The following is a 27307-nucleotide window of genomic DNA, read 5'->3' on the forward strand; positions in this document are numbered from 1 at the left end:
CCTGAGTGTTTTTAAAGAATTTTTTTGCCAAAACAAAACATACGTTTGGTAAAAAAAAAACATATGGTAAAGAACTTCTATGCATACAAAGAACTTATTCGTCGAGTGTTTTTTGGCACTCGACAAATAGTTTCTTTGCCGAGTGTTTTTTTTTCGGTACTCGGCAAATAATTTTTTGATGATTGTTTTCTTTTTAACAGTAGGCAAAGACAATTTTCAAATCACATTTTGAAACATTAAATTAATTTAAATGAAAAAGTTTTAACTACAAAGTTGTATAACCCATTAAGATGTATATTTTTTTATTTTGGTAATTTCTTCATATGACAAAGTGAAAACAAATTTATTCACAAAACTTACATCTCTCTCCTGTAGTTTATGAAACTATAAGAGAGATGTATAAAATTTGTGAACAATGTTAGAACCACCATGTTAGATGCGTAAATGACCAAACAACCAAAATAAACTTTGTAAACCTTGAGACGTTATAGAGTTTTGTAATTTACAATTGTTAGATTTGAAATCATCTTGTCAATGAAAACTATGTCTGAATTTTTAAAATTTAAAATTTAAAATTTGAATTTCACAAACGACCTTGGATGGGAAAACTACCAAAATGAAAGTTGTAGGTCTTGAAAAGTTAGAAAACTTTGTACTCCTTGTGTCCCAATTTATAATTCGTTTGACTTTTTATATTAAGTTTGACTGGCTCGTCTTATTTGATTTTTTGCGAGAAAATAAAAAATTTAAAGCCATACTTAAAGTATATTATAGAGTAGATGATTTCATAGTAAAAATTAATAATTATTATAATTTTTTTGAATAAGACGAGCAGACCAAACATAGGGTAAAAAGTCAAACGAATGATAAATAGGAACAAAGGGATTAGTTGACAATTGTTTGATTTGAAATCATATTGTCACGTTAAACTATGTTTGAATTTTTAAATTCAAAATTTTCAAACAACCTTGGATAGAAAAACCGTTAAAATTAAAGTTGTAGGTCTCAAAAAGTTATGAATCTTTGTAAATAACAACCTTTTGATTTGAAATCATCTTGTCATGTAAAAATACGTTTGAAGTTTTAGAATTTGAAATTCAAATTTTGTAAACAACCTCAGATGAAGAAACTATTAAAATAAAAGTTGTAGATCTTGAAAAGTCATGCAACTTTATAGTTGACAAACTTTTTATTTGAATCCATTTAGTGCCTCAATCAATCAATTTACACTTGGTTTGTTATAATCAAATTTTTCTGACTCTATCCCTAGATATAACCGACATGCATGTTTCACCATTATGGATGGCAATGGGTTTAAAACATGCGGATAGAGGGTTTTCAAACCCGCATTCACGGGTTTAATATTGAACCCGCACCCGTACCCATTACCCGTGACAGGTATAATATACTACCCATACCTACGACCCGCGGGTGCCACAAACCCGCAGACACATAATTATACACATATATTTATATATGTCATCTATATATACATATATTTATACACAAATAAATATATATATATATACAAATATGTGTGTGTATATATATACACATATACAATTATATATATGTGTGTGTGCATACACATACATTCATAGCGGGTACGCGGGTTTACAGCATGGCTATAACATTTTCATACATGCGAGAAAAACCCATCGAGTTGAGAATTAAACCCGCACTCATACCCACGGGTAAAAATTCACACTCAAACCCACTCTATGTAGGGTTTTTACCCGCGGGCACGCGGGTACAATGTGCCCGTTGCCAGGGGCGGATATTGGGCCTGGGCCATGACCCAGGTCGTAGCTCAAATTATCTTTATATATGCATAGAATTTTGGCCCAAAAAACCCTAACGGGCCTCACACAAAGGCTTGCTAGGCTGCTACTTCCCTGCCTTGGCTGACGAGTGACGGCTCCTCCACGGCTCCACCTGCTTGGCTGCCCCCGGCGCGTGCCCTTGCCGTTCGTCATCCAGCGTGGTGTCTGGCCTTCTCGGCTCCTCACCGTGTGGCGTCCTCCGCCAATCCACCGCTGCGTCCGTCCAGCCGGCCAGGGCTAGCGCCAGGCGCTGCTCCAGGCTCCAACTCCAGGCTCCACTCCAGCTCTCTACCTTGCTCCAAGGCCAGTGCCCTCCACTTTGCCCCTCGGCCAGTGCACAGTCGGCCTCCATCCACTGCTCCACACGCCTCCAGGCTCCAACTGTAAGCAGTAAAGCTCTTCTCACCTTCTTTTTTGTTACTAGTGAACAACAAGTTAAATACTAGATTGTTAAATGTTTCTGTGATTGTAGATTGACATCAAAACAAGAGAATAAAGAGGAGAAAAACATGGAGATCATTTTATTGCCCGACTCCTACACCTTTGATACAAACTGATTTATCAACACCAAACCAACCTTCCCTAAAAGAACCTGTTATAGAATCAGAAACATTAGGTGTTGAGGAGGGACAAGTATCATTAGAGAGAGAAGGTAGTAATGCAAATGAATTGGTGGGTTTAAGAGATAGCAATAATGTCGATCAAGTTATAGCCGATCCTGGTCTTCGCATGCCAATTGAGCAAATTGATACAAACATTAGGGATGCTGCCAGAAGAGCATATATTGCGAAGGGTCCATGCCAACCAAAAGGTCATAAGTATCCTAAATGAATGATAGGCAATCACAATAGGTCTTTTCATGATGAATGGTATGTAAATAATCTATGGTTGGAGTATAACATTGCCAAGGATGTGGCCTTTTGTTTTTATTGCTATCTATTTAAACAACCAAGAGCTGAAATTATGGTGTTGATGCCTTCACGGTTGTTGGGTTTCGTCGATGGAAAGATGGACATGAAACCATTGGAGCTCATGGTAATGGCATAGATCACAATAAGTCTAGAAGGTCCTATGAGGACTACAAAAATCAGAGACAAAGTGTGTCTCATGTGATGAATCGAGGGGGTAAAAAGATGGAAGAGGAATATAAAGGTCGTTTGCTTGTTATATCAGGAGTTATAAGATTTCTTTTATTGCAAGCACTTGCTTTTCGTGGACATGATGAATCCTCTACCTCAAGCAATAAGTGAAACTTTTTAGAGTTGCTACAGTGGTACAAAGACAAGGATAAAAATGTAGCAAATTTGCTTCGTACTAATCAGATGACTTCACTTGATATCCAAAAAGATATTTGTAGAGCTTATGCAGAGCAGACCACCAAAGCTATTATTTCAGATATCGGGAATAGAAACTTTTCCATTCTTGTTGATGAGGCTCGAGATGTTTCTATCAAGGAGCAAATGGCGGTTGTTTTGGGGTTAGTTTATAATTGAATGGTTGCTATTTTTTGTCAATGTCAAAATTTTAACCATGCATCTATTCTTTTCTTTAGGTATGTCAATGAACGAGGCGAAGTGATTGAGAGATTTCTTGGGTTACAAGAGGTACCCGACACTGCATCATCCGCTTTAAAAATTACTTTGGTTGGTATGTTTTCTTTCTATGGGTTGTCAATGGATAGATTACGAGGACATGGTTATGATGGGGCATCAACATGAGGAGTGAATTTCATGGGTTGCAAAGAAGAATATTAGATGAGAATCCATATGCTTTTTACATACATTGCTTTGCACACAAATTGCAATTAGTGGTTGTTTCAATTGCTAAGTGTTGCGCTTCTATATTTGATTTCTTCCAAATGTGCAACTTGATTGTGAATAGTGTTAATGCTTATTGTAAGAGAAGGGATCAATCGGCTCAACAACACCATGAGAAACTTGTGAGCATGTTGAAAGGGGGGGAGATTTTTTCAGGTAGATGGAAAAATCAAGAAACCAACCTAGCACGATCTAGGGATACTCGATGGGGTTCACATCATAAAACTTTATGTCGTATTGTTCTCATGTGGGATGCTATTCTAGAGGTACTAGAGATTGTGGGTGATGATGGCTCTAGTGGGGATAAGAAATATATGGCTTCTGGTTTGTTGAAACAAATGGAGAGGTTTGAATTTGTGCTTATTTTGCATCTCATGATGAGGTTATTAGGCAAGACTAATGATTTGTCATAATGTTTACAAAGAAAAGATCAGAATATTGTCCTTGCTATTAGATTGATTGGAGCCACATTGCAGAATATTAGTAAAGTACATGATAATGGATGGGGGGAATGGTTTGAGGAGGTAAAGACCTTTCGTAACCAACATAACATTATTGTCGGGGACCGTAATTAGGGGTACCCCCAATGCTCCTTAACCTGGCTGGAAAACATCTTCAGAACAAACCGCAAAGACTGATAAGCACGGTTCAAGTCAAGGCCTCATCTACCAAGGGACGCGACCTCGCCTCGCTCGAGCCCGACCTCGGGCGAGAATAGTAGTCCCGGATGGATTCACGCCTCGCCCGAGGGCCTCCTCAGGCAGTGGGCGCACCCTCGGCTCGCCCGAAGCCAAGCTCGGGCAAACTTTGTCGTGCAGCGACCTCAGCCAAATCGCCTTACCAACCGACCGTATCGCATGCACATTTAATGCGGAGATCGCCTGACACCTTATCCTGACACGCGCGCCTCAGTCGGCAAGGTCGAAGTGACCGCAGTCACTTCGCCCCTTTACTGACCGTTCTAACAGGAAAACAACACTATTCACCCCGTTCCGACTACTGTGCCAACCACCAGGGCAAAACTGAGTCACAACCCCTCCCGAGTTCAACCTCGGGCGCAACAGGGAGCTCCGCCTCGCCCGACCTCAGGCCTCGGCCTCAGCCTCGGCCTCGGGAGAAGGTCTCCGCCTCGCCCGACCCCAGGCCTCGGCCTCAGCCTCAGCCTCGGGAGAAGTCTCCGCCTCGCCCGACCTCGGGCTCAGACTGACCACGCTGCAGGGGATACATCATTACCCTACCCCTAGCTAGCTGCCTCAGGCTACGAAGGAACAAGACCGGTGTCCCATCTAGATTACTCCGGTAACAGGTAATGATGGTTCCCCGCATGCGCCCATGACGTCGGTTGCTCTCAACCCCCTACGGAAGCAAGGAAACGTCAGCAGGATCCATGCCGCACCGCCAGCTATGCTTCTATAGGGATCAAGCACTTCTCTGATGCCACGTTAGCACACGTGCAGGGCTCAAGGCACTTCTCCGCCAGCCACGTTAGCACATAGCTACACCCCATTGTACAGCTGGGCCATCTTGTATCTATAAAAGGGATGTCCAGGGCCTTCCTAAGGCACGGACGGGGCAAGCAAAGAGAGGCAGGCAGAGTAGGAGAGACGCGGTGGAGGCTAACTCAGACACCTCACCTCAAGACCGAACCCTCTCCCTCTCTCTCTCGAGCGACGCTTGTAACCCCTACTACGAGCACCCTGGTGCAAGATAATATAAGCCTTATCCTCTCGCTTGTGTTCCATCTTGCATCAACCCATCTGGGCAGGGACACGCAGCGACAAATTCACTGGTCGATTGAGGGTCCTCGCGGGTTCGAAACGCCGACAGTTGGCGCGCCAGGTAGGGGCCTGCTGCGTGTTGACAAACACTTTCTCGTTGAGTTCCAGATGGGTAGCCTTCAGCAGCCTCTTCAGCCAGGGACGGTGCTCCGCTTTGGGACTCTCGAGTTCATGTCCCCCGACGGCAGCTACGACATGGTACTCCTCCCTTCGCAGCACGACAACAACGACGGTCGTCGGCTCGCCCGGCGGAGGCGAACTCGACGACGACTTCCCCCCGTGGCGGAAGAGGAACACCCGGGTTTGCCCCGCCACCCTCCTCGCTGGAGGAGGAGGAGACAGAGCAACTGTGGCCAGGCACGGGGCGGCACCTCGTCGGCTGTCGGACCAGAGCGAGTCGACGACGCCGACACCCTTGCAGGGGACATGTCGGGTGTTGTCCTCGCACCTGAGACAACGATGGGTGTCGCTTCCCAGCAATGTGCCAACCCCAAGCGGACTGATGACGCCAGCACCCTCACGAAGGACTTGTTGGGCGTCAGCCTCGTACCTAAGATAACGGTGCATTCCGTCCCCGATGCGACTTCACCACCGTCCATCAACCAAGAGGTACCATCCATTTTCCACCCTGTTCCCTTTAGATTCAGCTTCGATCCACCAAGCGACCTCGCTTCGGTGAGCGCTTTTGCAAGGGCATATCCTGTCCTTCCAGGGTACCATATGTGGTCAACCTGGGACCGACTGACGGCCGTCTCAACCTATGGACCCACGGGTTCCGAGGAAGAGAACGACCCCGACTTCGATTGGGATTTCTCCGGAGTCAGTGATCCCAGTGCCATGCGAGACTTCATGTCTGCATGTGACTACTGCCTCTCCGGCTGCTCCGACGATGACCACAGCCTTGACGACGAGGGTTATGGCCCAAGTCGCGAGTGTTTCCACATCGATCAGGGGGATCACGACGAAGACAACCACCTCGGCATGCCGGAAGATGACGACGCCCCTGTGCCTGCGTCTCGCATTGAGATCCCGCGGGAGCTAGCTGTGGTCCAAGTCCCTGCGGGGGGTCAGGACACACAGATCGAGCAACTCCGTGAGATGCAGGCCAAGCTCGACGAAGAAGCGGGGCGGCTTGTGCAGCTCCGACAAAACATCGAGCAGGAATGGGCAGGCCGAGCACTCGCCGGAGGAGCGCGTCATCGGGCCCGGGACGTCCAGCGCCGTACCGTTGACGATGCCAGGTCAGGGCTGCCCCCGGCCTTCAGCGGGGCCGGCTAGAACCTAGCTGCAGCGGTGATGCTACTTCGAACGATGCCGGAGCCATCCACCACCGAGGGGCGACACATCCAGGGCGAACTCAAGGGTCTCCTGGAAGACGCCGCAGTCTGACGAGCCAAAAGCTCTGCGTCTCGAAGGCGAGGGTGCCCCTTGGAGCATCGCGCAATGTCCTCCCGCCGCATGCGGGAGGCCTCGGTCCACACCGAGCGCACACGGGACAGGACGCCTGCAGCCCCGGACCGCCACGACAGCGAACAACACCGCCGCGACCGTCGAGCCCGCCTCGAGGAAAGGGTGCGCCGAGGCTACCACCCCAGGCGTGGAGGATGCTACGACAGTGAGGAGGATCGGAGCCCCTCGCTCGAACCACCAGGTCCGCGAGTCTTTAGCCCGGCCATACGACGGGCGCCGTTCCCGGCCCGGTTCCGAGCCCCAACTACCATCACCAAGTACTCAGGGGAGACAAGGCCGAAGTTGTGGCTTGCAGACTACTGGCTGGCATGCCAGTTGGGAGGGACGGACGACGACAACCTCATCATCCGCAACCTCCCCCTTTTCCTCTCCGACGCTGCCCGGGCCTGGCTGGAGCATCTGCCTCCCGCGTAGATCTTCGGCTGGGACGACCTAGTCAAGGCCTTCGCTGGAAACTTCCAAGGTACGTACGTGCACCCTGGGAACTCATGGGATCTCCGAAGCTGCCGCCAGCAGCAAGGGGAATCCTGCGAGAGTACATCCGGCGGTTTTCAAAGCAGCGCACCGAGTTGCCCAACATCACCGACTCAGACGTCATCGGGGCATTCCTCGCCGGCACCACTTGCCGAGACCTGGTGAGCAAACTGGGACGCAAGACTCCACCAAGGCGAGTGAATTGATGGACATAGCCACCAAGTTCGCCTCTGGTCAGGAGATGGTCGAAGCCATCTTCCGGAAGGACAAGCAGCCTCAAGGAAGACAGAAGGAAGAGGCCCCCGAGGCGTCCGTCCAGCGTGGCACAAAGAAGAAGGCCAAGAAGAAGGCGCAAGCAAAACGCGACGCCGTTGACGCGGATCTCGTCGCTGCTGCCGAGCACAGGAATCCTCGGAAGCCTCCCGGAGGGGCCAACATGTTCGGCAAGATGCTCAAGGAGTCGTGCCCCTATCACAAGGGTCCCGTCAAGCACACCCTTGAAGAATGCGACATGCTCCGGCGTTACTTCAACAAGGCCGGACCCTCGGCAGAAGGTGGCAAGGACCAAGGCAACAACAAGAAGGGGGCGACAAGGAAGAGGAGTTCCCGGAGGTCCACAACTGCTTCATGATCTACGGTGGGCAAATGGCGATCGCCTCGGCTCGGCACCGCAAGCGGGAGCACCGGGAGGTCTGCTCGGTGAAGGTAGCGACGCCGGTCTACCTAGACTGGTCCGACAAGCCCATCACCTTCGACCAAGGCGACTACCCCGACTGCGTACCGAGCCCAGGAAGGTACCCGCTCGTCGTCGACTTTGTCATCGGCAACGCTAGGCTCACCAAGGTCCTCATGGATGGAGGCAGCAACCTCAACATCATCTACGCCGAGACCCTAGGGCTCTTGGGGGTCGATCAGTCCACGATCCGGGCCGGTGCAACACCTTTTCACAGGATCGTCCCCGGTAAGCGCGTCCTGCCCCTTGGGCAACTTGATTTGCCCGTCTACTTTGGAACTCCCTCCAACTTCCAAAAGGAAACCCTCACTTTCGAGGTGGTGGGGTTCCGAGGGACCTATCACGCGGTGTTGGGAAGACCGTGCTACGCCAAGTTCATGGCCGTCCCCAACTACACGTACCTCAAGCTCAAGATGCCAGGCCCCAACGGAACCATCACCGTCAGATCCACGTACCGCCACGCTTACGAGTGCGATGTGGAATGCGTGGAGTACGCTGAGGCCATCGCCAAGTCCGAGGCCCTCATCGCCGACCTGGATTGCCTCTCCAAGGAGGCGCCTGATGCGAAGCGCCACGCCGGCAACTTCGAACCGGCCGAGGCGGTTAAGTCTATCCCTCTCGACCCCAGCAACGACGCCGACAAGAAAGTCAGGATCGGCTCCGAGCTCGACCCCAAATAGGAAGCAGTGCTCGTTGACTTTCTCCGTGCAAACGTCGAAATTTTTGCGTGGAGTCCCTCGGACATGCCCGGCATACCGAGGGATGTCACCGAGCACTCACTGGACATCCGAGCCGGTGCCCGACCCGTGAAGCAGCCCCTACGTCGCTTTGATGAAGAAAAGCGCAGGGCCATAGGCGAGGAGGTCCACAAGCTGATGGCTGCAGGGTTCATCAAAGAGGTATTCCATCCAGAATGGTTAGCTAACCCTGTGCTTGTAAGGAAAAAAGGTGGGAAATGGAGGATGTGCATAGACTACACTAGTTTAAACAAAGCATGTCCAAAGGTTCCCTACCCTCTGCCTCGCATCGATCAAATTGTGGAATCCACTGCTGGGTGCGAAACCCTATCTTTCCTCGATGCCTATTCAGGCTATCACCAAATCAAGATGAAAGAATCCGACCAGCTCGCGACTTCTTTCATCACACCCTTTGGCATGTATTGTTATACTACTATGCCATTTGGCTTGAGGAATGCAGGTGCAACGTACCAGAGGTGCATGAACCATGTGTTCGGAGAGCACATCGGCAGAATGGTCGAGGCTTATGTCGATGACATCGTTGTCAAAACAAGGAAGGCCTCCGACCTCCTCTCCGACCTCGAAGTAACTTTCGGGTGCCTGCGTGCAAAGGGCGTAAAACTCAATCCCGAGAAGTGTGTCTTCGGAGTCCCCCGAGGCATGCTCCTAGGGTTCATCGTCTTCGAACGAGGTATCGAGGCCAACCCGGAGAAAATCGCGGCCATCACCAACATGGGACCAATCAAAGATTTAAAAGGAGTACAAAGGGTCATGGGATGCCTTGCGGCTCTGAGCTGCTTCATCTCGCGCCTCAACGAGAAAGGATTGCCCTTGTACTGCCTCTTAAGGAAGGCCGAGCGCTTCACTTGGACCCCCGAGGCCGAAGAAGCCCTCGGAAACCTTAAAGCACTCCTTACTAATGCGCCCATCTTGGTGCCCCCCGCTGAGGGAGAAGCCCTCTTGATTTACGTAGCTGCAACCACTTAGGTGGTCAGCGCCGCGATCGTAGTCGAGAGACGAGAAGAGGGGCATGCACTGCTCATCCAGAGGCCAGTCTACTTCATCAGCGAGGTGCTATCCGAGACCAAGATCCGCTACCCACAAATCCAGAAGCTACTGTACGCAGTGATTCTGACACAATGAAAGTTGCGACACTACTTCGAGTCTCATCCGGTGACTGTGGTGTCATCCTTCCCCCTGGGAGAGATCATCCAGTGCCGAGAGGCCTCGGGTAGGATAGCAAAATGAGCAGTGGAACTCATGGGCGAAACACTTTCATTTGCCCCTCGGAAGGCCATAAAATCCCAAGTCTTGGCAGACTTCCTGGCTGAATGGGTCGACACCCAATTGCTGACAGCTCCAATTCAGGCCGAACTTTGGACCATGTACTTCGATAGGTCGCTTATGAAAACCAGAGCAGGTGCTGGCTTGCTCTTCATCTCACCCCTCGGGAAACACGTGCGCTATGTGATACGCCTCCATTTTCCGACGTCAAACAACGTGGCCGAGTACGAGGCTTTGGTTAATGGGTTGCGCATCGCCGTCGAGCAAGGGGTTTGGCGCCTCGACGCTCGTGGCGACTCGGAGCTTGTTATTGACCAAGTCATGAAGAACTCCCACTACCGCGATCGAAAAATGGAGGCCTATTGCGACGAAGTTCGGCGCTTGGAAGATAAGTTCTACGGGCTAGAACTCAACCATGTTGCTCGACGGTACAACGAGACCGCGGATGAGCTGGCTAAAATAGCCTCGGGGCAGATGACGGTTCCCCCGAACGTCTTCTCCAAGGACATATATCAACCATCCGTCAAACTCGACGACGCGCCCGAACCCGAGGAGACCTTGGCCCAGCCCAAGGTACCCTCGGCCACCGAGGGTGAGGCCCTGCGCGTCGAGGGAGAGTAGCACGGGGTTACGCCAAACCTGAACTGGCAGACCCCGTACCTGGAATATCTCCTCCGAGGAGAGCTGCCCCTCGACAAGACCGAAGCTCGGCGACTGGCTCGGCGCGCCAAGTCGTTCGTTTTACTGGGTGATGAAAAAGAGTTGTACCACCGCAGCCCCTCAGGCATTCTCCAACGATGCATATCTGTCGCCCAAGGACAAGAGCTGTTACAAGAAATACACTCGGGAGCTTGCGGTCACCATGCAGCACCTCGAGCCCTCGTGGGAAACGCTTTCCGACAAGGTTTCTACTGGCCGACGCCACTAGGATTGTACGCTCCTGCCAAGTGTGTCAATTCTACGCGAGACAGACGCACCTGCCCGCTCAAGCCCTGTAGACAATACCTATCACTTGGCTGTTTGCCGTATGGGGTCTGGACCTCGTCGGTCCCTTGCAGAAGGCACCCAGGGGCTTCACGCACCTGCTGGTCGGCATCGACAAATTCTCCAAGTGGATCGAGGTCCGACCCTTAACCAGCATCAGGTTCGAGTAGGTGGTGGCGTTCTTCACAAATATCATCCACCGCTTTGGGGTCCCAAACTCTATCATCACCGACAATGGCACGCAGTTCACTGGGAAAAGTTCCTGGACTTCTGCGAAGACCACCACATCCGTGTGGACTGGGCCGCCGTAGCTCACCCAATGACAAATGGGCAGGTGGAGCGCGCCAACGGTATGATTTTGCAGGGACTAAAACCGAGGATCTACAACGACCTCAACAAGTTCGGCAAGCGGTGGATAAAAGAACTACCCTCGGTGGTTTGGAGTCTGAGGACGACGCCGAGCCAGGCCACGGGCTTCTCGCCGTTTTTCCTAGTCTATGGGGCCGAGGCCATCTTACCCACGGACTTGGAATACGGTTCCCCGAGGACAAAGGCATACGACGACCAAAACAACCAGACCAGCCGAGAGGATTCATTGGACCAGCTAGAAGAGGCTCGGGACGTGGCCTTACTACACTCGGTGCGGTATCAGCAGTCTCTGTGATGCTACCACGCCCGAAGGGTTCGGCCCTGAGGCTTCCAAGTGGGAGACTTGGTACTTCGGCTGCGACAAGACGCCCGAGGGCGCCACAAGCTTACTCCTCCCTGGGAAGGGCCGTTCATCATCGCCAAGATTTTGAAGCCCGGGACATACAAGCTGGCCAACGATCAAGGCGAGGTCTACAGCAACGCTTGGAACATCGAACAACTACGTCGCTTTTATCCTTAAAATGTTTCAAGTCGTTCATGTATCTAGCTTTTTTTACATGCATAAATAAAGTCTAACCATCAAGGAAGGATCAGCCTTGCCTCGGCAAAGCCCGACCCTCCCTCGGGGGCTAGAAGGGGGGAACCCCCTCTGCGTCAAAATTTTCCTCGGAAAAGTTTTCCGCCAAAACGACTTTCGCTTTCGTGCTTTTCGACTATATCGATAACATAATCCTAAAAACGACGAGAGGAACCTTAAACGGCAAGGCCGACCGAGCCGAGGGACTCCTACGCCTCCGGGATACGGATACCTCACTCATCACCTTCCGCGAAAAGTAACTCACGCTCGGATAAGTGATTCTGCTACCGACGAACAAGTCCTAACGCACGAAACAAGAGGAAAGAAAACGACTTTCGTGCTTTTCGACTATATCGATAACAGAATCCTAAAAACGACGAGAGGAACCTTAAACGGCAAGGCCGACCGAGCCGAGGGACTCCTACGCCTCCGGGATACGGATACCTCACTCATCACCTTCCGCGAAAAGTAACTCACGAAACAAGAGAAAAGAAAATGCAGTTTTATAATTCGATAATAAAAATGTTTAGGCCTCAGCGGCCGCAAAAAACATACGCATACTTAAAACAAACTATTCTTGCAGGCTCAGACATCAGTAGGGGGAGGCGCAGCACCCTCGGCGTCGTTTCCACCCTCGACAGGATCTGGCCCGGCCTCAGACGGCGACACGGGCGGAAGGATCTCCACCTAAAAGGAGGAAGCCAGCGCCACGCTTGGGCCCTCGACAGCCGCGTCAAGCCTCTGGACCTCGGCTAAGGCGGCCTCCTCTTCATCGGGTAAGCAGTACCCCTCGCTGACCCGCTCTAGATCCACGTCATAGTGGGAAGCGAGCACGGCGAAGGCCCGCCTAACGCCGTGGTGCAGCGCCCCACGGAGTCTGCTGCGCACATGGCCGCCTAAGGCCCGCAGGTGACTCTGGGGGAGCTACCCGAGGGGACGTCGTCGAGGCCAAGGGCCCAGCAGAAAGTCGAGATGGCCTCGGCCATGGCCACGCGGTCGGCCTCCTTCTGCTCAGCCGCCTGGGCAAGCGCCTTATAGTTCTTGATGGACTCGTCAAGAGCCGTCTCGAACCCTGCAGACAGCCGGACAGTGTCCTTCAGACACGAGGTGAAGAATGGAGACAAAAATAAAGTCACAAAGCAGGCAAAACATACCCTCGGCCCGGACACGCTGCTGTGAGGCCTTAGCTTGGGCAGACTGGGCAGACCCGACGACCACAACCAGGCCCTCCGCAAGGGTCCCGGCCCGAGCGGTCGCCTCGGGTCCAGAAAGAGGGAAGCCCCCTCTGCGTCAAAATTTTCCTCGGAAAAGTTTTCCACCAAAATGGCTTTCGTGCCTTTCGACTGCGTCAATAACAGAATCCTAATGACAAGCGAGAGAGACCTTGAATGGCAAGGCCGACCGAGCCGAGGGACTCCTACGCCTCTGGGATACGGATACCTCACTCATCACCTTCCGCGAAAGGTAGCTCACGCTCGGATAAGTGATTCTGCTACCGACGAACAAGTCCTAATGCTCGAAACAAGAGGAAAGAAGCATGGCTTTATACCCAAATGTTTAGGCCTCAGCAGCCACAAAGAACAAACACACATACTTAGGGTAACTATGGTATCTAGACTTAGACGTCGGCAGCGCCCTCGGCGGTTTTCCCGACCTGCGGCAGATGTCTTAGTACTTGAAGCTATTACATCTTGCTCTCAGGCAAGTACCATTACAAACAGGACTCCAGCTCCATTCCCGCAGGAATGAACTACCTCCACACCAGAGGAGCTGCGAGATAACAAACTCCAGGCGACTCGCTGGCGACCACTGCACCAGCAGCGACAACGACCTCCGCCTCGGGCGGCTAGACAGCAGCAGCGATTGCCTCAGGGCAAACGCTACTGTGAAAAGGCCCTCGCTCACGTCCCTTTACGAGGGACGAGAACCAACCATTAAAGCCAAAGAGCCGGAGGTCCGGAGCGCAGGTGGCACTGACGGTCTCGTCGGCGGAGGCAACCGCTCCTGCAGGGGGAAGCCTCACCTATGGCGACCACCACCTCAGCACCGACGACAGCGGCCACCTGCCCACCAACATCGCATCGGCGAACGGCGACCGCCCTAGTGCGCATCGGCAGGTCCTCACTCCCTCGCCACAGGAGCGAGGACGAGACTGTCCCAGAACACGAACGCCGCCCTCGCGGCGTACGACATGTCGTGCGACCCCCCGGCGCAGCTGGCAGCGCAGGAAGGACCTGGACGTGGCCGGCCCGCGCACGGCGCGACCGACACCCATGCGGCGGACCGGCAGCCACGCTCTGCCCCAGCGGTAGGAGGCGGCACCGGAAGCAGCACCAGAGCCGCTCAGGCCGGGGAGCCAGACACGCGGCAGCTGACAGCGCCACGGACGGCGAACGCCCTTCTCCCCCGAACACTGAGGGAAGCAGCGGGCCGCTACCCACGCGGAGGCGGGACCCAACTCGGTGCGCCCTCCTCCCCAGCACGGATGATGAACATCCTTGAAGCTGAGAGCAGGGGAGGCCACGGCCCGGCTCGCTCTTCCCCACCACGAGGCCTACGATCATCATCCTAGGTGACCGCCGGCGGGGGACTGCAGCCGGGCTGCATGATGAAAATCCTTGAAGCCGAGCGATGACTGAAGAGCACCAACCCCCACGAGGTCGCGCTCCTCCAACAGCAGCAAGGAGAAGGCAACACAGGTGCACCCCATCTGGGGGCTCGGAAGGTGGAAAGACGCGATGAATGCGAAGAGTGCGAAGGCATGGCTACTGCCCAGGGGATCGATCCCTTTTTAAAGGCAGATCTCCTCACTCGCACCGCCAAGCGTCACGGGCAAAGTCTCCCCCGACGTGCTCCAGGGTTCCCACCCTACGACTCGGGGGCTGGGTCCCACACGTCATGCGAGCTGACCCGAAACGCGAAGAAGGCAAATCGTCGCACGCGAAGCATGTAACCGTCCCGCGGTTATAAGCACTCCCTCATCCTCGCCGAAACCAGTAGTCGAAAAGGCGGACCACCATGCAAGAAGCGTGCAACCGCACTGCGGTCGTGCACCCTTTCAGCTTCGTTGCAACCGACGGTCCAGCATGGGGGCTAGGTCCCACATGTCATGTAACCGGCGCGCCGGTTACTACGTGCAAGGAAACCGCACCGCCACTTGCGCCAATGTCGCGTCTTCTCGACTGCAGAACCAGTGCAGCGATTCGAGGCAGCCCTGCGCGTGACCCAACAGTGCCAATTAAGTGTGACGATCACGGGTCACTCAGCCGCGGGGATAGGCACAACAGTTGATATGGCCAAAAGCGGACCGACAGTAATTACAGCAACAGACGTGCGGAAGCAGCAGTCCAATCACCTACAGGCTCGCATCCTCTCCTGAAGCGGCAGGGGAGCCCTCTCCCATGGCGTAAAGACGACGCGCCCGTGTTTTGTTCCTCGAACGACTCGCGCACGCGCAACAGACGCCTCGCGAATCGCCCGTCCCGTCGCATTAACTCCCTAGCAGGGCAAGCGACACCTCTGGCAGGCGAAGCGGGCGCCGTTTCACCTCCGTCGTGATGACCGCGTCAAAAAAGGTGCGCCACATTATTTAAATTCATATCCTTTTTCTTTTCCTCTCTCTCTCTCTTGCCACAGGGATCGGGAAAGGGGATATTCCGAAAAAGGATCCTTCTCAGCGAAGGAAATGGGCCCCGAGCCCTCCTACTGATCAGGGGTTCAAAGGTTGCGCCCTGCGGGGTTCGGCAACCGCCCCAGAGCACTCGGGCTCCGAGCCCTTTACTGATCAGGGGTTCAAAGGTTGGCCCCTCGGAAGGGTTCGACAGCCGCCCCAGAGCACGCAGAGTCAGGGATGACCCTGGGTATGTCTGTTATATGGTCGAGGCTCGGGCTATGCTCCCGAGGTACCCTAGGACATTTCCGAGACCCGCAGGAACGATTTGTAATGGAATTGCACCGGAGGGAGGCAACGAGCCCTCGGACCCTATCAAATGGGTCCGGGTCCAGCAAATCACCTGCAGGTACTTTTGGAGCGCGCCTCTGGGCCACTAGCCGACCCTTATCGAACGGGGCTCAGGCGTCCACTCGGATCACCCGTTAGCAACTCACTGGAAACACCGTGTTTGGTGCCCTCCAAGGGTAACATGGTGCTTTTCCCCCCCTTCCTCCTTGCGGAAAGGTGACGAAGGGGCGTACAATAAAAGTCGAGACGATCCTTGATCGTCCTCTCGCTCCGCGCAGAGGCTCGGGGGCTGCTCTCGCACCAGGCTACGGACAAACTATTGACCACGTCAACAAACTAGCTTAAAAACTCGGAGCCTGACCGAGCATCCGGGCTACGGCCAGGCCGCATGAGGGAACAACAAGGCCGACCGAGGCATCACAAAAAGAATTAAGACCTCAGAGGAGTCAAACTACTCCTCCGAGGCCTCGGGGGCTACACCCGACGGGTGCGCTCGCGCGCACCCATCGGAACGGAACATGACCGAGAAGGGCTGGTCCCCTTGCAAAAACTCCGGCAGAACCTCCAAGCGAGTACCTACACTCCCTTCGAGGCTCGGGGGCTACTGTCGGGGACCATAATTAGGGGTACCCCCAATGCTCCTTAACCTGGCTGGAAAACATCTTCAGAACAAACCGCAAAGACTGATAAGGACGGTTCAAGTCAAGGCCTCGTCTACCAAGGGACGCGACCTCGCCTCGCCCGAGCCCGGCCTCGGGCGGGAACAGTAGTCCCAGATGGATTCACGCCTCGCCCGAGGGCCTCCTCAGGCAGTGGGCGCACCCTCGGCTCGCCCGAAGCCAAGCTCGGGCAAACTTTGTCGTGCAGCGACCTCGACCAAATCGCCTTACCAACCGACCGTATCGCATGCGCATTTAATGCGGAGATCGCCTGACACCTTATCCTGACACGCGCGCCTCAGTCGGCAAGGTCGAAGTGACCGCAGTCACTTCGCCCCTTTACTGACCGTTCTGACAGGAAAACAGCACTATTCACCCACGTTCCGACTACTGTGCCAACCACCAGGGAAAACTGAGTCACAACCCCTCCTGAGTTCAGCCTCGGGCGCAACTGGGAGCTCCGCCTCGCCTGACCTCAAGCCTCGGCCTCAGCCTCGGCCTCGGGAGAAGTCTCCACCTCGCCCGACCTCGGGCTTGGACTGACCGCGCCGCAGGGGATACATCATTACCCTACCCCTAGCTAGCTGCCTCAGGCTACGAAGGAACAAGACCGGTGTCCCATCTAGATTACTCTGGTAACAGGTAATGATGGTTCCCCGCGTGCGCCCATGACGTCGGTTGCTCTCAACCCCCTACGGAAGCAAGGAAACGTCAGCAGGATCCATGCCGCACCGCTAGCTATGCTTCTACAGGGCTCAAGCACTTCTCTGACGGCCACGTTAGCACACGTGCAGGGCTCAAGGCACTTCTCCCCCAGCCACGTTAGCACATAGCTACACCCCCATTGTACAGCTGGGCCATCTCCTTGTATCTATAAAAGGGATGTCCAGGGCCTTCCTAAGGCACGGACGGGGCGAGCGAAGAGAGGCAGGCAGAGTAGGAGAGACGCGGTGGAGGCTAACTCAGACACCTCACCTCAAGACCGAACCCTCTCCCTCTCTCTCTCGCGATGCTTGTAACCCCTACTACGAGCACCCCAGTGCAAGATAATATAAGCCTCATCCTCTCGCTTGTGTTCCATCTTGCATCAACCCATCTGGGCAGGGACACGCAGCGACAAATTCACTGGTCGGTTGAGGGTCCTCACAGGTCCGAAACGCCGACAATTATGGTACCAAAGATGGATGATACAATTACTGTCCGAGGTCGCTCAAGGGGACGTGGAGGTCAGTTAGTGACTTACTATCATCATTTCAAAAATGAGATCTTTATTGTTGTGTATAATCAAGTTATTGTGGAATTAAACAATTATTTCACTGGAAGATCTACTCAATTATTGAGATACATTTCTTGTCTAGATCCAAGAAATTCATTTGCCAGCTATGACAAAGCTCAACTGATACAATTGGCTAAGATTTATTCTGCAGACTTCTCTCAATATGACGTCTTGATCCTTAGATACCAACTCGATATATTTATTGTTGATGTGAGGGGTAATTCTGATTTTGCAAATTGTAAAGACCTTCATAATCTGGCTATTAAGATGGTGCAAACCGAGAGACACCTAGTTTTTGCATTGGTTTATCGTCTCATTGAATTAGCCTTAATTTTGTCTGTTGCAACTGCCACGATCGAAAGAGCCTTCTCAGCTATGAAAATCATTAGGACAGAATTGAGAAATAAGATGGGAAATGATTGGTTGAATCATAGAATGGTATGCTATATAGAGCGAGATATCTTTGCATGTATTCAAAGTGATGATATTTTATACCATTTTCAAGAATTGAAGAGTAGTATGAAAAAAAACTACCTCCAAAAAGATCAAGTGGTATATTTTTGTGCTCACTTATAATTTTTTGCATTCATTAGTTATATTATCATGTTGTATATCTCATTTTATACAAATATTTAACTTGCAATATGTAGGTTCAAATTCACGTGCTAATGTCGATGAAGTTATTAGAGGCGGGGAAGGACCAAATCATCTCTAATTAGTTACTTTTATATTTTTTTATCAAGTTTATTGTATTTTTAGATGTTGAATTGAGGTAAATACTATCTTAGTCTATGTTTGTGGTATATTTTGTTCTAGCGGTATATTTAGCCACATAATATATGGGGGCTGTTTAAAGTAACTTTCAAGTTTTCTAGAGTAACTCGGGACGTTAATTTTATAGGGCTCCGCCCCTGACTGTTACTATCCCTATTCGTTATGTATGTTTCGCGCTACGTACATATGTGCTGCCATGCTGGTGCGTAGACCGATAGGGATAATGGAAATCATCATTTCGAGTTTTTTGCATTTGCATGCATACAACCTTACAACGCAATTATTACATCATCCTGCAATAATTTGTAGTTCAAATAAACTTCAACTAAATCATGCTATGGAGTAAAATAAAACACGAGCACTAAGCTACTTCAATTTTTGAATGGAACCGCCACCCGTGACTCGCGAAGAACTCAATGGCCACCACCTCCAAAGACTGGCATACGACGAGGATTTGCTGCTGCGTTTCTTCCTTCTGCAATAGTATCCAAAATCTGAACCGGTGTGTGTCCTTGAAGATAGTCTGTATAATTGACGGTATATGTTTATGGTTAAACACCGCATCATTACGGCAAAGCTAAATCGACAAAAACAATGCTGCAACGCCAGTAAGAAGCAATTTTTTATGCATGCAACCTTTGTTGGATTCCCAATCCCCTATAATATGATTAATATTAATGGGTTGGTCTATCTTTAAAACAAAGTAAATAATTCTCCAAACAGTTTTAGCTAAGTAACAGTCAAAGAAAAGATGTTGTATGCTCTCGTTCTGGTTACAAAAGCTACACTTGAGACTTTCTTGCCATCTACGTTTGGCTAAGTTGTTTTTGGTGAGGGTCACCCCTACCTAGATACCAAAGAAATATTTTTATCTTAAGGGGTAGTTTTAGCTTTCAAACACACAATTACTATTATAATTGGGGTTATTTATTAAAATATAGTACATGGATCGGGTTGAGAAAGTCTCATCCCTATGATCTCTCCACACGAAAGTGTCCCTCAACGGATTCAAGATAACCAGAGCCAGCAAGTATACCAAGTTCTGCAATTCCACGCGCGAGTTTAATTCCAATAAAGGCCTGTTTGTTTCCCTTCATTTTAAGGAATTGGAATTTAACTAATGCAATATAGTATTTTTTAGAATGCGACATTCCACAACTTTCCAAAATGTATATATAAGCCTATCTCAAATTCATAGGGACGAGAGATGGAAATTAATTCTATTGATTTACATGTTACTTTTCTAATGTACAATTTATAGCACACTCTTATACTTATTTCTCTATAACATAAATGTAGTGTATAACTATTTATCTGATATGATTTAGGATAACATACAAATACATTACATAAATGAAAATCATCATCGTTTATGATGCTGAGTTCATCAACAAACTATTAAGGCCTTGTTCGTTTAATTTTCTGCTATAGAAAGACACGGTACTATTTTATTTTGACATAACCGGTAAAATACTTTTAATTTTATGCTAGAGCTCCATAAATAAAAGCAAACGGTATTTTGACATAACCGTAAAAAACTTGAAAGTTTTTTCTAGAGCTCCATAAATAAAAGCAAACGGGGGTGCATTTTATGCACTGCGCCTGTCAGAATCAATTTAATAGATTGTCTCCAAAAGGGGGTTGTTGGGTGGTGGTTTACTGAATGAATTTTGTAGAAAAGGGAAACAATGAATTTGCTGGATGCGACCAGGCGTATGTGTCGTACTCATGTTACATGCATGCAGCGTGGTCGCTGCGGCTTATTTCAAAGCAGTTTAAATAGTTGGTTCAAAGGTTACTATCTAACGTTCCTATAAGATCATAAAATACGGTTTTACAGTATAGACTATTATTTATATAGTAGAGTTTGAAATAGTGAGTGAGATAAGAATTAAGATAGAAAAGCTACTGAAGATAGCCTAAGAGATTCTGCGTATCTATATATTAAACATATAACCTCTCATAATAATGGTATTATGAACAAGAAAAGGGCCTCCCTACCTTTGTCTCATTTCTCTTGTGCTTACGCCGCCACACAAAGGGAAGGGAATCAGTCTCTATATCTTCCTCATGTTGTGGATGGAAGGGTTCAAAGTCGAGATTTGAGATCTATAACGATACCATTTCTTAACACATTATTAGCACGCTCTACCTATCTTAATGTAGTTGTGGATCCGATCTGCACCAACTCTCCATCAAGCACGATATATCGTTTTTCACCGCTCTAAACCATAGTTTAGTAGATGTGTTCAATTTACACCATGATTTAACAGATCTGTTTAGTAGATTTTTCTCTCGCGGTCAGATACATGCGGTAGATTGATTTTTATATGGATAGATGTATATTTTAGATTGATCTGTGTTACATTAACATGGTTAATCCTGCTAATTTTATTAATTGTTTAGGGCTAGTTTGACAACTTAATTTTTCTAAGGGATTATTATTTTCTCAATAGAAAATGAACTAATTTTCCTTGAAAAAAATGAAAATCACTTGAAAAAAATGGAGTTGTCAAACTAGCCCAACCAACTACTTAAAAAAGTCGACGATGGCACTATTGACCGCGTGCCACACAAACCGCCCCGCTGGGTGGCTCCTGTGCGCCCGATCTGAAAGCTACTGGGGATCTCCACCTCACGCATCGGCAACTTGCGTGGAGCTACTCTAGCCTCTAGGTATGGTCATATGGGCACTGCACAGTAGCATAGGACAGGGCATTGCACACATGTTGTGCCCTTTTAGGCCTTATTCGTTTAGCATATTCCCCGCTGGGATCAAGGCCAAAACCCCATGGATCTCCTCCCCCTGGAAAACATACCGGCCCACGAGAAAATAGATGTTCGGTTAAACCCTGTGTGGGCTGCATCCCGGCCTTTCCTCGTCGCCCCGGCCTGAGAATCAGACCCGGTATGCGTGGCGTGGAATCAGGCCCCGACGGCAAGAGCCGCAACAGAGCCAGCACAACGCGCGCGCGTGAAGGGTAAGCGGCAAGCGCCGGTGGCGACGGTGGCGGCGTCAGTGGCACGAACACAGGATTCCTCTCTCCGTCATCGATCTCCTCCGGCAGTGGCCTTCTCACCGGTATTCTTCTTTCTCCCTGTCTCAACTAGGGCATTTAGGGTTCTTGCGTCTCTTCTGATCCAACTGCTCAGGCGGCGGCGAGTTCTTAGATCCAATCCCAGCGAGTTCTTAGATCCAATTTCGAGGGACCATCCCGGCGGCGCTGGCCAAATGCTCGGCGCTGCTCCACCTGAGCCTTCAAGGGAACTCGCTTAATTCGCTTCGCTCCGCCGTCGGTCGAAGCGCACCGTCCCTGCAAAGCGGTGAGCCGCCCCTGAACCGGCTAACTGCCCCTGAACCGAGCATGTGTTTCCCTGCTGTCAGCTGCGAGGAGTAGTAACCGGCCAAGGGTAGTCCACGAATAGTTGCATCGAGAATAAACATTAGTCTCTTGATTGATGTTACCACGACACGAATCATAGGAGAATAAACATTAGTCTTCGCTCAGCTGACTCACTATACGACTGCAGACTGACTGATTGGCCAATCAATCAGAGCAATCGGTTTTGGCCGGCATGGCCTGCAGGCTTGGCGGAAGCGCTAGTTAGCCTTCGCTGGTTCGAGTTGGCTTATGCGAGAGCGGACAGTCATAGAGAGAGGACATCAGGAGTGGTCTGAATATTTTTGTTTGGTCACAAGACGCATCAAGATAGCATGTAGCCTTTGTTTACTTGCTCAAGGTATCGAGATTACAGAAATGAACTATTGTCCAGTCTCAACTTTAGCAGATTGTTCTATGCCTTGTTCTACAATTACATGTTCTTCCTGTTTGGTGTTGCTATGCAAAAAAAGACGGTGATAAACGTAATGCAAGGCACTATTTTCACGGGCCATGGCATAAAGAAACAAAGTTCTTGACTAGTCGAAGTACAATTACCTTCATTAAACTCTATGGGATATTTATATATCATGTATATAACTAACACATGAGAATACCTTAATAACCCCGCAATGTTTCAGTTTAGAGTACATATATTTACTTGTACTTGTCTATATGTATTTCTAACAAAAACCTATTATATTTCTAGATTATCCCTGCACCAGTTCGAGTTGGAGAAGATGAACTTCCACCATCTTGGGACCCTATACTCTCTCCTTTAGGTACTTGTTATATCCTAAATGTTCTTTATTACATCATATTCTATTTTTGTTGGTGTTTATTTTCTTTTATCAATTTATTTTTAGTTAGCAATGGATGTTGCACTAAGAGATCACCTTAAACGGAGGAGAGATGAGGAGAAGCGAAGGCATACATCAAAGTTAAGTGGCGAAGAACATGTTCATGAGTTGCTTCAAGGTCATTTGAAGAACTGTCGGGTAGCGTTCAGGATGGAGCCTGAAATTTTCAAATCGTTGGCAAGTTATCTTAGAAGGGAGGGGCTGGTTCGTGATACAAGGATTAAGGTCGAGGAAAAGCTAGCGCTCTTCTTATACATGCTCAGCCATAATGCCTCGTTTGAAGACCTAATAGAAGAATTTGGGCATAGTGGTGATACATATCATCGTCACATAAAGCATTTCTTTGACCTAGTTGTTCCTACCCTCTCTAAGCAATTCCTGAAGCCACCAAATCCTAATCATGTCCATCAAAAAATTGAAAGGAATCCTAGGTTTTATCCCTACTTCAAGGTGATTACATGGACTATCCTATCATATGTCAACAGTTCTTTTCCTTCCAATGTTTGCAAAATCACATGTAGTTTTTTCTATGCAGAATTGCATTGGCGCAATTGATGGCACTCATGTGCCTATATCGATATCACCAGATAAAGCCGCTCCATTTAGGAATAGGAAGGGAACCCTTACTCAAAATGTAATGGTAGCGTGTGATTTTGATCTTAATGTAACTTTCATATCCACTGGGTGGGAGGGGTCCGCGACGGATGCTAGAGTTCTCAGAGCTGCAATGAACAGTGGCTTTCAAGTGCCCCTGGGGAAGTTTTATTTAGTAGATGGCGGTTATGCCAACACACCATCTTTCCTTGCCCCATATCGCGGAGTCAAGTATCATTTGAAGGAGTATGGGGCAGGTCGCCGAAGACCACAGAACTACAAGGAGATCTTCAATCATCGCCATGCAGTGTTCAGGAATCATATTGAAAGGGCCTTGGGAGTTATAAAGAAACACTTCCCCATCCTTAAGGTTGCCACGTTTCACAAAATAGAAAACCAAGTGAAGATACCGGTAGCAGCTGCCGTGTTGCACAACATTATTCGGTCTCTCAAAGGAGATGAACAATGGTTAGAAGATCAGGCAGAAAATGTTCAAGGCAATGTTGTTGACCTTCCAAATGGAGATCAAAGCAATGATCAAGGCAGTGAACAAGGCAACAATCTCAGAGACACAATTGCACAACAAATGTGGATTGATTATCAACAACATAGAAGCAATTAGTGATGCATTAGAATATGTTTTAATGTTATTGGGATTGCAATAAGTTCTTAAGAAATGTAGTTTGTACTAGTTATGATGCTTTAATGTTATTCGAATATGCTTTCAGTTATGCTTTAAAAATTATTGTTGTTCACAATTATGCTTTCATGTTCTAATTATGCTCATGTTGTAAGTTACCATGCTTGGAAGGGGGTCTCCAAGATTAAACATGCTTGCAAGGAGGTCTCCTAGATTTAAGATGCTCTTATCTAAAGGTGCACAAAAGAAAAAAATCTCCTATAGCTACTACTTCAAAGACACATGGAGGCTCTCCAAAAGGTATATATGTTGGTTCTTTCTGATTAGTTTTGGTTCTTTCTTATGTTGCTTATGTGCTGATTTGCAGGGAAAACAAGAGCAAATTGGAATTCTATGTTAGAGAAGACCCTTGTTGACTTGTTACATGAACACAATACACATGAATATAAGGGTAACAATGGTTGGACACCCGATGCATGGAACAAGATTGTTAAGGAATTTCAAGAGAGAGAAATATATGCAGGTTTCTCAAAAGTTCAAATCCAAGAAAAGGAAAAGGTGTTAAAGAGAGATTACAGGATGTTGAAAGATGCGAGGAAACAAAGCGGAGTTTCTTGGGATGAGAAAAGGTGTATGATTCAAGCTGATCCACCGATATGGGACAACATAATCAAAGTAAGTTTATTACCATGTTTCTGTAAATTTGAGATCTTTATTGTGTGTTGTCAGTTCTTAGCTAATCTCACATTTAGTTTCTTACTTTATTGTGCAGTCATTTCCAAGGGCTAAAAAATTCCGCAACAAATCTTTTCCTCTGTTTGAAGCTTTGGGAGAGCTACATGATGGTTAGTTTTCCTTTTACCAGTAACTAAGTTTATTCACCATGTTGTACTATTTCTTGCACTAAAATTTCATTGTATAGGTAATACTGCTGAAGGGACCTACAACTTCACTTCTACTCAACCAAATGGTCCAGATCTCACACAAAATGGATTTGGAGATGTTCCTATCAATGTAGAAGACCGTGAAGATGTGGGAGACCCTTTGGCAGATCACAGACAAAATGAAGTAGAAGACAGAGTGTATGAAGTTGAAGGGGTTGATGTAAATGCTGATAGGCAGGATGAAAGGTCAAAAAGGACTTCTGCTGTTTCAAGGAATGAAGAAGAAAAAGGACCAAAGAGGCCGAAGAAGAGTTCCAACATACAAACAAGTTGGCATTAGAAGCAAACAAGTTCTTGATGGAGAGGTACCTAGACATTAGAAGCAAACAAGTTGAAGATGAAGCGACACAATTGGCAAGAGAAAGGGAGGCAAGAGGAGGTGATGATTTCTCAATTAAGAATTGCATAGCAGTTCTAAACACATTGGAAGTCACAAAAGAGGAGAAGGTCAAAGCATATAAGGTGTTCAAGGACCCTGACAATCGACATATATTCTTGAGTGCATGCAATGATGATAGAGAGGCTGCATTGATGTGGTTGAGGGATGAGATGGCTTAGCAGGTATACCTAAGGTTAACTACATATCCTAATTCAATTTTGCATACCTTGCATTATCTCTGTTATATTACTTGTTTGACTACATTACAATCTTCATAGTCATGTTGCCCAGAAGCTCTCAAATTTTCTTGGTATTTCTGTTGGAGCCATTAACATTTTTAAAGCAAGTTGTATTGTTGAGCATGCCAGAAACTATGATCTAGAGTAATTCCTTGTTAGAAACTGTGATCTAGAGTAATTCCTTGTTCCATTTTGATTTTTATTTCCAGCAATAAAGGCACTGACTACTAGTATTTCGTGCACTGTAGTATTCCATTTTAATATATGGAACTTCAGTCTCCAAACCACTATATTTCTTGGCCTGCAGGTTACCATCATGTTTCTGCACTGTAGTATTGAACTGCAGGCCAAACAGTTGCACTGACTACTAGTATTTCGTGCACTGTAGTATTTCGTGCACTGTAGTATTCCATTTTAATATATGGAACTTCAGTCTCCAAACCACTATATTTCTGTGCCTTGAAGGTCAAAGCACTGTAGTATTCCTAATGCAGGCCAGGCATTTCTTGGCATGTTCTCAGCTCCACCACCGTTCATCTTCTCTTGCATTTTTTGCCATTCTCTCCAGGCAGGCACATCACACCGTAGAACTTAAAGTGTGTGATCTCTGAAACAATCTTTGAAGTTTCTGATACTCCCAGGTATCGCTCCAACTGAAACATATGATGTAAATATAGTGACCCTAATATTTTTATCTGATCCACGAGATGTATGATTAGGTGTACTTGCATATCAAAAAATGATGGAGGAAAACACATTTCAAGCTTGAACATAGTCTCGATGATGTATGCCTTTAGATAGTCCAAGTCTTCTAAAGCTATTACTTTTTGTGAAACCGCATTGAAAAAGTAACACAAGCGTGTGATGACAACTTTGACATGCTCTGTTTCGAGGGCTCTTACCACAATTGGGAGGAACACCGTCATCATCACATCACAGTTATGAGAGTTGTAGCCAAATAGAGACAAGTCCTTCATCTTGACTAGTTTGCTGATATTGGATGAGAAACCTGTGGGCACTTTGACCCCACGCAAACATTTGCAAATCTTTGTTCTCTCCTCAACTGACAAGTTGTAGCTAGCTGGGGGGAGGTAAGGCTTCCCTTTGCCACTATCCACTGGATGAAGTTCCGGTCTGATTTGAAGATCTACTAGATCATTGCGTGATTTAAGTCCGTCCTTTGTCTTACTCGGCATGCCCAGCAAGGTTCCAATGATGCTGTCAAAAACATTCTTTGTTACATGCATCAAATCAATGCTGTGGCAAATTTCCATATCCTTCCAGTGTGGGAGGTACTTGAAAAAATTGATTGCTTCTTGAAAGTTGTGTAAGTTGAAGGGTCAGTTCTCTTTCTCTTTTCTCCTTTGTTTTTTCCCTTTCCAAATACAACATGAATGTTCTTTACAATTTCAAAAACAAGTTTCCCACTATAAGGCTTTGGTGCACCTTCACTTTCCAGTTCATTGTTAAATTCCTCTTTCATCTTTTGGTACTTATGCTGCTTCATCAAGAACCGTCTGTGTCCCATGAACACCAACTTCTTGGATGATTTAAG

The 27307-nt window shown here is 48.5% G+C and overlaps 1 long non-coding RNA gene and 1 pseudogene across 2 annotated transcripts; both read left to right on the plus strand.

The window, feature by feature from the left end:
* The first annotated feature begins 1581 nt into the window (after positions 1-1581).
* LOC103641136 (uncharacterized) lies at positions 1582-18842 on the plus strand. Of its 2 annotated transcripts, XR_560129.2 has the most exons (4): positions 1582-2206; positions 2296-3300; positions 3376-3427; positions 18593-18842. It is a non-coding gene; the product is annotated as an uncharacterized lncRNA (long non-coding RNA). The 2 variants fall into 2 exon arrangements; XR_560127.3 differs by lacking the exon at positions 18593-18842 and having other exon boundaries at positions 3376-3603.
* Positions 18843-24583: 5741 nt separating this feature from the next.
* LOC109942962 (uncharacterized) lies at positions 24584-25692 on the plus strand (annotated as a pseudogene).
* The last annotated feature ends 1615 nt before the right edge of the window (positions 25693-27307 follow it).

This window comes from Zea mays, chromosome 10, assembly GCF_902167145.1.
Source record: "Zea mays cultivar B73 chromosome 10, Zm-B73-REFERENCE-NAM-5.0, whole genome shotgun sequence".
Taxonomy (NCBI): Eukaryota; Viridiplantae; Streptophyta; class Magnoliopsida; order Poales; family Poaceae; genus Zea; species Zea mays.